This window comes from Salvia hispanica, unplaced genomic scaffold, assembly GCF_023119035.1.
Source record: "Salvia hispanica cultivar TCC Black 2014 unplaced genomic scaffold, UniMelb_Shisp_WGS_1.0 HiC_scaffold_746, whole genome shotgun sequence".
Lineage (NCBI taxonomy): Eukaryota > Viridiplantae > Streptophyta > Magnoliopsida > Lamiales > Lamiaceae > Salvia > Salvia hispanica.
This window is the reverse complement of record NW_025952517.1, coordinates 2,720-14,195: the sequence shown is the minus strand read 5'-3', so window position 1 is coordinate 14,195 and position 11,476 is coordinate 2,720. Positions and strand designations below refer to the sequence as shown.

Sequence of the window (11,476 nt, the reverse complement as noted above, 5' to 3'; positions counted from 1 at the left end):
AACAAGATAATATTCCATTGATAATATATTAAATCATGTGTCATTTGATTTAATTGATATTTATCTAACGAGGTGAGCCAACATCTAAAATTTCATGGATCCAATCTCCAATTCAAGTCAAGCTATAAATAGTGTAGAGATAGAAAGCCTAGAGTACCACAACACAAACACTCTAACCCTAACCCTACCCGCCATAGGTGGCTCTCTCTCTTGGTCTCGATGTTCGTGCCCTAGCACGTGGGAGAGTAAGGTTTTTGTTTTTGTTATTGTTCTATCCTAATTATAGGATTAGGCAGCGATTTCGTGTTGGTTGGTTTTCCTAAATCTCATATCACTTTTATTTGATTGTTCGAGACCCGCCCGAGATAAATAATCCAGACAAGGAATAGTATGGAAGATTAGTGGTCGATAATCAGGATCTCGGGTGGTGCAGCAGACGTCAATCCTATGATGGATCGAGGTAACAATCGAATCTACATCAAATTGATGATTATCTGTTTTAATGTGTTTTATCTATAGATCTAGTTTATTGCATGAAATTGGAATCGAATGCATGATCACCTAAATAGATCTGTAAGGATTTGTTTGTTTTTCATGTCTTCCGCTGGTAGTTCCAACATGGTTTCCTTCCAACAAGCGCTTTCGTTTAATTCGTTAGCTCGACGTCAGTAGCCTTTTTTAAGTGGGTGGACTGATAATCTTTATCTTTCCCACCGAAACGAAATTAACTTATTATATACTTTCTTCCACCATTTGAAAGTTCCATTCGCGGTCTTAATGGTGTGTAGACCTCGGAAATCAGAGTGAGTGGCTTTGGCCTCCTAACCGTCCTTTCCTAAAAGAAAGTACACAAATGCTTAGGTGGTGTTAAACCCTCAAGATTATTCAACCTTGCTTCAAGTTCAACGACCCTACTTTTGGTCTCGTTGGCTTTTCTATTTTCTCATAATACTTTCAAGATCTTCAAACCCCTTGCTCATTTTTTTCTTTTTCTTGAGTGGCTCCACTACTTTCCTTTGCTCACATTAAATCCGCGGAGGTTGGAGAAAAATTATTAGAGTAAGAGAGGTTAGAGTGTGTGCCGATTACTATTATACTTATTGAATTACGCCCCGGGGACTAGGGCGATAATTATTTTTTACGGTTTTTATTGGGACCACCCCTTTTTGGACATAGTTGACGTCCTCAGAAGGGGGAAACGCTTTTTGGGGGAAGAACAAAAACGGATGTAGGTTGATTGGCTTTTTCCTAAACTCTCAAGGCCAACTCCTTAGCAAATGAGCTTTCTTTTTTTGTTCATCCACGACAACCACTCTCCTTAAGTTGTGTCTCGTAATGACCATCCTCTCCGTTGTGACAAACTCTTCAATGACTTTCTGGCTTCGGCCCACTCTTCCTTAGGAATTCTCCATTTGCTCCGAATCTAACATAGCCACAATTATTAAAGGAAACCATTGTAAAAAATTTCCCTACTTGGTGGTCTATAAGAAACCATGGTTGAAGCATTCGGAGGAGAGCCTTGAAACGTGCAATGGCTTCATAGGGGGGTTCATCATGTCCTTGCACGAATTGGAAGATTTCACTTTTGAGCTTCAATATTGTACCCGATGGATAGTATTTGTTGAGGAAAAGCACCACTATGTTCTTCCCTGTTAGAGTTTGTATACTAGAAATCATCTTTAAGTGATTGAATACTAAAAAAACTCTTATTTATTTTCCATGGAATAAAACATATTATTTTTATCATAATGCTGTTATGTTTTACATTTAATGGATGTTTATTGCATATTTAAATGTATAAGAAACTTAACAAAGTGTAAGTTTTTGTTTTAGTAGACGGTTGATGGCGAGTCACTTTAAGGTAACACGGTCACGGTCGTTTGAACAAAGGAAAGGTTGCAATGTTAGTCCGCATACTTCTAAGTCTTACTGAAATAAGATGATATTGGTGGGTACAAACCTTGAACGGATCTAACGGGGACGTGTCTTTATCTATCTCAAGGCGAGGTCTTGATAAACATTTATTTTTTTAAATATGCATACGATATTGATTATACATTACTTAATTTATCAAATGGTGTGGACTTTTCACAACCCAATAATCGATATCGGGTAGTGGTGATTAATATCTAGGGGTGCTAGGATTTTTTATTATATTGAATCGTGCGCGAAGGTGAGTCTCATTTGATAATGTCCGAAAGAGGAGAGTGAAATAAGGTTTTATTATTCGAACCTAGCTAGTGGGAGTTTGATTACTATATGAATAATACATGTTTTCATGTTAAGTCCACTCTTGGAATAAAGAAGTTAATTAATTACTTCTATAGCGATAATAATTAATTAATGGACATTTCCATCTTAATCACAAGAAATAAACGTCGAACAACGGAAACCCGGATTACTTGTAATTTCGGATTTGGATGGCGGTATATTATTTCGTAGTGGTGCTAATAATATTCCAATATAAGATTGTATTAAATTGTGGGTTAATTTAATTACTAAAGAGCATTAATTTGGTGAGTGATACGCTCGGATTTTACCGTTTTAAGGCCATTATTTGGTCCGTTTTATGTCAAAGTCACCTATACGTCCATTATTTGTACTCCATCCATCCCATAAATATGAAACGTTTGTTTTTCGGACAAGATTTTATGTAGTGTTGTTTTGTGAGTTAAAGAAGAGAAGTAAAGTAAGAGATGGAAAAGTAGAGATATAAAGGTGTTTCTATTTTAAGAAACGTTTCATTTTTAATGGGGCAACCCAAAAGGAAAACGTTTCATTTCTAGTGGACGAGGGAGTATATTTTATCTATTTTGGTATTTTGACGTCTTTGTGAGAAATGTGCATAATTGAGCCGAAAAAGGGAGTCAAAAGCAAAATCTGGGAAAATTTTACGTATTTTGGTTATACAAATTCCTTTTTCTATTTAATATCCGTTTTGTTTTTTTCTTTGTTTCTTCCTAAGTAATTCGATCCCCTTTGCAAATTGAGTGACACAATCTTGTGATTTAATATAACTTGCTTCATACTGTGAGAGAGTTATAGCGAGTTAGGTTCACTTAGTAGACGCTACGAGTTATCTTCCCTTGAAGCGACACCTGTTAATTGAGAGTGATGACTTTTCAAGGGTCTTAGGAGCTTTTTGGAGTTACGTGTTAGGATTGACCACCCTAATCTTGTAATCAACGTTTGTATCGCATGAGCATAAGCTAGGCGACTCGTCCATCAAAGTAATAAGCGTGCTAGGGTATTGTAGTTTGGAATTTGTATAACCATAACTATGAACGCACATCCTCAGAGTTTGTTATTTGCTTTCAATTGTTTTCCGTTTTCAAAATTTCCCAAAAACTTTCGGTTATCCGAAATAGTAATTGAGTTCTAGTAGAGGATAAACACTTTGTGTTTGCCTTCCGTGTTCGATATCCGATCTTGACCTTTAGCTATATATACTATATATAATCTGTATACTTATGATTTATTTAGTGCTAAAAAATAGTGCATCAAGTTTTGGCGCGTTTGGAAGACAATTCACTTTGGAGTGATATCTTGAACGAATAATTTTACTACTTTGGATTTTAATCGCTTTCATTTGATTTTTATTTTATTTTTATTTCCTTTTTGTTTTAATGGATTTTCTGTAGGCATGGAGAATCCATATAGTTCTATGATGAGCGGCAAGGGGATATAACGAGCGGTGCTATAGCCTGACCATGGGGATCATACTATGACCCAGCTCACGATTACTCCTACGATGCACAAGATTCTGTTGATAATTATTGAAAATTTGTGGGGTATGGAGGATCCAATCCCGTGTGGGAGGATCTGTTAGAATTGCATTCTTGAAGTTCTCGAACATAGAAAGGTGATGAACAGAGAGGTTTGGAAAATTTGGAAAGAAATACAAGCTTCTTGGAAAGAGGGTTGGCGAACCTCGTCCTAAAGTCGGGATGTTGGAACTCAACATTCGGACCCTAGTCACAACAAAGGAACAAGCCACTCCAGTCGCTTCTTAGCCCCCGAGAGATAACCGAAAGGAAAGTGTCATCTTTTGGGGTTTGCGTAAGCGGAACCATATCAACCGGACGGGGAGACCGGGCCGGGGAAGAAGGGAGGCGAGAAAAATGCCCATCAACAAGTCTCCCCGAAGAGGGCTGCGGCAGCCGCCGCACCACAACCGGCGACCCGCTTCCCCCGGGAGTCGAGGCGGACTCGAGGGGCCGCGTGAAGTCCCGTGCCGCCCCCCCATGGGGATAGTGGAATTTTAGGTGTTACCCCATGGAGCCACTTGTTCACACACCCCAAAAGATTCTCATTCTTTTTCACTCAAGCGGCGGACACAACAACGGAAGGTGTTATCGGCCCCCCAGAATGCGTACGAGATGTTCGGGAGTGGCTTTAGCTCTACCTTTGGCGGTCCGTAGCCTTCTGCCCCCTCCTTTCCATGGAATTTTGGGGCGTCGTAGATGTTGAATGTAATCTTTCATCGTGTAGCTTAATGTAAGCTCTCCTCGTCATTATCATGGCTCCTCGGTAGTAGAAATGGTCTTCAAGAATTAAAGGCACCTTCTTGTCTTCTGCATGTCTAATACAACAAAATCGGCTAGGAAAATAAATTCTCCAACTCTTCAAGACATCTTCCACTATTCTCATTGGTGTTGTTGTGCTCCGTCTGCCATTTGAAACGTGATTGAGGTGGGGCGGATGTTATCAACATCAAATTTCTGTAAAAGATAAAGGCATCAAATTAATACTAGATCCTAGATCACCAAAGCCACCTTTCACTCATTCCCTAAAACACAAGACAAAGTAAAACTCCCTGGATCTTGTGTTTGGTGGGTAATCCTTTTGGACGATAGGCGCTGTCATAAGCCTTTTCCGTACTTTCCCCGATTTCTTTTTTTGGCCACCACATCTTTCAAATATTTAGCATAATTGGGCATTTGTTGCAAGGCTTCTACCGATTGGGATGTTGATGTGGACTTTTGCTCATTCTTCAAGAATTTGGCCAGGGGCATCAAGCTTCTTCTCTTATCGTTGAGGATATGGGACGGTAACTACCGTTGTGTGGTGGTGCGTCGGTTCTTGCTTCCCGTCGGCGGGCGCGCGATGGGGTTTGGCGGCGCCGGATTTCCTCGGTGATAGTTCGAGCTGCTCGACTTTGAGGTAGACGGGCCGGTCGCCGTGTTGTGGTGCGACGAGCCCGCCATCAGCGACTTGTTCTTTGGCGACTCCTCGCCTCCCTTCCCCTGCCCAGGGGTCCTGCCTACGGAGGTTGATATGTAGTTCGATATGCAGCTGACGGCATGGCACTTTCCTTTCGGGTTTACCTCGAGGCTAGGAAGAGTACCCGGAGTGTGCTTCTTCCCATGGTTGTGGCTAGGATCACAGAGTTAAATTCCGGATCCCGACTTGAGTGATGAGGTTTGCCAATCCTCTTTCCAAGGTACTTGTATTCCTTTCCAAATTTTCCGGCCTCGGTTCGTCCCTTCATGTTCGAGAACTTGCAAATTTTCCGGGCCCCTTGATCCTCCCATTGGAGGGGGGGTTGATCCTCCATACCTGCCATATTTGAGAATAATTATCGAGCGTAATCTTGTGCGTCGTAGGAGTAATCTTGTCCTCGTAATATCCCTCTTCTTTTTTTGATAAATAATTTCATGCATTGGTTATGGGTTGATACACTCGAATTTTGCACTATTTTATGGCCATTATTTGGTCCCTTTTTGATGTCAAAGTCTCTCTACCGTCCTTTATTTGCATATTTTTATATTTTGACGTGTTTTGTGAAACTGCATAATTGAGCCGAAAAAGGGACCCAAAAGCAAAATGGAAAGGGGGGGTCGGCCGGCCACGCGGGGGAAATGGGGCCCCCGGGGGGCCCCCCGCGGGGGGGTCGGAAAAATACGTTGGAAGAGAAGTACGCCCGGCCCCCCGGGTCTCGGGGCCCCCGGGGAGAACCTCGGATCAAAGGGCCGCCCAAATGGGGGCCCCGGGAAAAGGGAAATCAGAACCCCTAGATTTGCGCCCATGTTTACCATATTTTGGGATCTTTTTTTTACAACAAGGATTGGCTTTCCTCTTAAATAAGACCTCAACCATAAAAAAGGAGAGTTTTGTTGCAAAAATCCATAGAGATTAAAAAATAAATCCCCAACGTAAAGGTTGGAGAAGGATTTCAAGAACATCAAGAGCAAAAAGGATAAACCTCGGGTTTTATTTGTTTTAGTTTTATGTTCAAATTGTCTTCCCTTCAATCTATGTTTTTAGCTTATTCATTATGTGTAACTAAACTTAATGGGATTCTAGGGATGTGTTAGTAGCGACTTTAGTTATACAAATTCCTTTTTTTATTTAATATCCATTTTGTTTTTACTTTGTTTCTTCCCTAAGTAATTCTGATCTTCATGATTGAGTGACACAATCGTGTATGATTTAATATAACTTGCTTCATAAGCGTGACCGAGTTCTAGCGAGTTAGATCCACTTAGTAGGCATTACGTTAGCTTCCCTTAAACGACAGCGAAATTGAGAGTGAGGACTTTTCAAGGGTCTTAGGAGCTTTTTGGAGTTACGTGTTAGGATTGACAACCCTAACTTTGTAATCAACGTTTGTATCGCATGAGCATATGCTAGGTGACTCGTCCTTTCAAAGTATAAAGCTGCTAGGGTATTGTAGTTGGAATTTTGTATAACCATAGCGTAACGCACATCCCCGGGATTCTCTTATCTCTATCGCATCTCAGTGTTTCATTTGCAATTAGTTGTTATATGCTTTTATTGTTTTCGGTTTTCAAAAGTTTTCAAAACCTTTGTTTTTCGATAGTAATTGAGTCTTAGTAGAGGATAGACACTTTGTGTTTGCCTTCCGTGTTCGATATCCGGCTAACCTTTAGCTATACTATATATACTTTGTATACTTGCGGGGTTTATTTTGTGCTAATAAAAAGTGCCTCGGGGTTAAATTCTATAATTTTCCGGATCGACAAGGTTTTGTAAGCCAGGTGTGTAGAAAAAAGGCCGGATCCGGGAAAAAAAAGAAATCGCTGGAGAGGAGCGGAGAGGAAGCAAGCACAAAGGAGAAGAAATTCATTAGACGGAGGAGCATTCTGGACAAGGGTAGAATGGGAAGCACAAGAAAGAATATAGAAGCTCCATCCCTTATAAATAAGAGCACGCGACTTACATGATCATGATCATAATCCTCCTTTAGCTCTTAAGCTTTACTTACCTCTCTACACACTTACACACTTGGGGAATTCAATTTAGGGGTTTTCGGTTCAAAGTTCATCCGTAGTTGTGTAACACCGTCTCCACGGGAAGCGAAGATACAATCTATTTTTCTGTTTTCGGTTTATGTTTGAATTTCTCGAGACTTCGTTGTTCGTAGTTCGCCAGTATTTTGCTAAGTTTCATCGGATATTGCACTCTTGTGTTATGGAATCCTTGCTTTTGTTTCGTTTCATGTTATCGCTTGCATTTTCGTTTACTTTTGATGTTTTTTGGTGATTGATCGAGTTTGGAGTTGAATTGTATGGAGATTGTAGTTTTTTTTTTTTTTTTTTTTTTTTTTTTTTTTTTTTTTTACAAAAACACCTGGCGGTGGAGGGTTCGTGGGTCCCTCATCCCTATATACTGAACTCAAGGTGATACATACTTGGCCACGCCCAAAAGTGACGCCGAAGGGAAACCATACTTACAAAGCAAAGACCAATCAAAGCGAAGCACCGCGAGAGTAAATAGAGGACAAGCGGAGTGGCTTGACACCTACCTACTCTACGGTGCCGCTTGGTCAAAATTGGTGTCAATATTAGGGATACCATCCTTCTCTAATCGGACCATGGCTTTCAAGGTATTAGGGGCCGTTTGGTGATTAAAGGTGATCGGATTGTCATGTCCGCAGCCCGTTCCACCGGGCGTGTGCGATACGGTTTTCCCGACTACGAGAGCTGTGGTGAATTGCATCTCATCTCCTCCGGAGGAGCAGATTCTTCTTGTCATGAATCTCGTATAGGGCGGGCCGTTCACCTTTGGCAATAAGGTTGATTGCCCGCTCGAGTCGGCTCAATATGTATTTGCTTGTTCATGTCTTTTCCCGCTTCATCCGTGTAAAATGGCTGTCAACATCGTATCAAGTTCGAGCACGCCGTGAATGTGCCCGCATTGGCGATCCCGTGATCAATGCGTGCGTTTATTGTCCATTGTCGAACCCGGAAAAATCGAGCCAATTGTTGTTCAAGTTGCTGGATAGCACCCGCCGTGGGTTCAAGAGATGGAAGATGTGTAGAGGTATCGCTTTGAGGGTACTCTTGATCGGAGTAAGCCGCCCTCCAAAGGAGAGGTGGCGGTGCGCCCATCCTTGCGTTCTCTGGCAATCTTTTCTCTAATGAACATAAAAGATCAGTCCATTTGGCACCCGAAAATTGGCACGCCCAATACATGAAGGGAATGCTCCTCTAGAGAAGCCACCATTATCTTGTATTGAGTTCGCCAGTCTTCATGTCCCTCTCGAGATGTAGAAATTGCTCTTCTCGATATTAATCTGTTGTCTGAAATGATTTCATACTCCTCGAGGCACTCCGTAGCTTTTTGGGGGGAGGAGGCAGCCGCTTGGGTAAAGACAAGAATGTCATGCATATGCCGAGGGTGATTTCTAGCGTTGCGTGAAGCTCGGAATTTCATACTGGATTGCCCAAAATGACTTTGTCGAGAGACCATGAGAGGAATCACTGCGATGACAAAGAGAGAGGGGGAGATGGGATCTCCTTGTCGAAGGCCTCGGGTGGAATTGAAGAAGCCGTAGGTTCTCCATTAACCGGGCGAGAACCAACATCTGCGTGCATCGATCAATGAGCTTGATGAAGCCTTACGGGAATCCCATCTGCCGGAGGATGAAGGTGAAAGTCCCATTGAACTCGATCATGGCCTTGCCATGTCAAGCTTTAACGCCACATTTGGGGTAGGGTTGCATCGATTTAGCTCAAAGAACATTTCCTAGGCTAGGAGGAAGGCATCCTGAGTACAGCCACTGGATGAAACCACTCGGTTTGGGGCTATTATATCGGGAAGGAGAGGGTGGCTGTGCCATAATGCGTTAGTAATGATTTTATTTGAGACATTACATAAAGCGATTGGGGCGGTAGTCGGCCCAGATATCGGATTTTCTTTCTTTGGAATGAGGACGATAGATGTGGCCGTGAAGCTTCTCGAAAGGTAGGCGCCTTGAAGAATTGTATGACCGCGTCCACAACATCTTTCCCAACAATACTCCAACATTTTTGATAAAAGTCCATGAAAATCCGTTTGGTCCGGGAGTGCTATTTCGGAGATACTAAACACTGCCTTTTTACTTCCTCGAAGCTTGGGGCACGATATAGTTGGCTCGTATCATATTCCATCGGGAGGTGACGAAAACCATCCAGGGGGTTCTTTGTGAAATTACAGGAGGGGGCTAAGAGATCTTTAAAGTGAGCCTGCAGAATGGCGTACCTCATCCATATCTGTGATTTCTCTATCCCCCACCATGATTCGATGAATGTGCAGCGCGTGCATTTTTGCTTAATCCAGCTCGATAGAACTTGGTGTTTCGATCGCCTTACGCCGGTCATCTAGTCGCGCTTTTTGTTTCCGAAGTTCTTTTCCATCTTGAGGAGGATGATGTATTTAGCAATGGCCTTGTTTACGCGATGCGATGAAGGGCTTACGGTTCGCTTCAAACAATGATTGGGCTGATGCAATTAGCTCCTGTTTGCGAGGTTGTTGAACAAGTTTCCGAAAACCTCCTTATTTCATGTCTTTAGGGCTGATTTTAGGCGCGAGAGTTTGATTTGGAGGTTGAGTAAGCCTCGGCCTCCGTGCTCGTCTTCAAACTTCATCCACAAGGCCCAAGAACTTGTGATGCACGAGCCACATGCTCAGAAGCGGAAGTTACTACCCGTTGCCTTCTATGTTGCAGGCTACATCTCATGAGGATGGGCTGTGATCCGACGAATTCTAGGAGATTGGATACCGGGATGAAACAAAGGTGGAAGTCCATCCCTCATTGATAATCATTCGGTCAAGTCTTTCCGATGCGTGCCCTTCTCCGGGTGAACGAGGATCCATCATATCTCGGGTCGAGGAGCCGCGTCTTCCAAGGTTTCTGCGAAGTCGATCATTTCCCTGCCCTATTTGTAACACCGCCCGTCCGTTCTTGTTCGTGAGGAAAGTATTAAAGTCACCGCCCACCATCCAAGCCTCACCTTCCATATTCAGCGAAATATTTTGAAGCTTGTTCCAAAGTGGATAGCGGCCAGCTCTTGAGCATTTGCCATAGAGCTCGAGATGAAAATCGGTTGTTCAATTGCTGCTCCTCTGATTTTAGAGTGAAGAAGTTGGTCGAGTCGTCTAAAATTTCCACCGAGAGGTCTGAGAAGAAAATCCAAATTTTTCCACTTGAGTTCAACCTCTAACGTGAGCCCCAAGGCTCTAGAGTATAGCTCCGGATCAGGGGCCGTAGCGGCCAGCTCTTGAGCATTTTCCATAGACTACGAGATGAAAATCGGTTGTTCAATTGCTGCTCTTCCGATTTTAGAGTGAAGAAGTTGGTCTGAGTCGTCTAAAATTTCCACCTTGAGGTCTTGAGAAGAGAAAATCCAAATTTTTCCACTTGAGTTGCAACCTCTAAACGTGAGCCCCAAGGCTCTAGAGTATAGCTCCGGATCGGGGCCGTAAGGGGTTCATTATTCAGAAAGGAAATCCGATATGTGTGAATTAATCTAGCTAGGACGTTTTAGGATCCCGCATTAGCCCGTACGTTCCAGAAGAGAATGTTGTATGACATAGTTAAGGAGAGGATTTTGTCTCCCTGCAGGTGGGACCTTCATCGCAATCACCTCCATTTGGGACATTTCATTAAAGGCTAGACATCCGGGGTCATCGGATTCGATTTGTGGGTTATCTAAGGATCAACATGCTCTTCTTTGTCATTGCTGCTCCCACTACCCATCTTCCAAAGAATCCGTATCAAACTCCCCGTTTTCCATCAGCTTGTAGTAGCGGTTACCGCTCATAATGTTTCCGAGCTGGCCATAGGTCTCGGACCCCCAAATCCTTGATACGCCTTATATCACCTCGGCCCCCTCGTCCACTAGCAACCAGCCTTCTCGGTGGGGAGGAGGAAGTTGGCCTTCGATTTCCACTACCCCTGTTCCTTGACCAAGGTACGACTTTGTGGCAGTTCCCCCTTTACGAGACGGCTAGACGTGTTTCCTTTAGATGATTGCACCTACCATTCCGATTCTCTCGGCCATCGCTGTCTGTCTTCTGTTTCCATTGGGTCCCCCATGATATCGGGCCTCCGTCTCCTTTCATCCCATCGTCATTGTGGTTATCTTTAGATCTGCTCGTGTTGTTACTTGTCGGGGTGAGGTTGTCCTTAGGCCGCAAATCTCCTTGTTGAATTGTGGGTTGTCCTTTAAATCTCCCTTCGGCGTTATCC

General features: G+C 43.0%; 1 non-coding gene across 1 annotated transcript; it reads left to right on the top strand.

Annotated features, from left to right (window-relative positions):
* The first annotated feature begins 1,488 nt into the window (after positions 1–1,488).
* Positions 1,489–1,593, top strand: LOC125199943. Its single transcript, XR_007172646.1, has one exon. It is a non-coding gene; the product is annotated as a small nucleolar RNA R71 (small nucleolar RNA).
* The last annotated feature ends 9,883 nt before the right edge of the window (positions 1,594–11,476 follow it).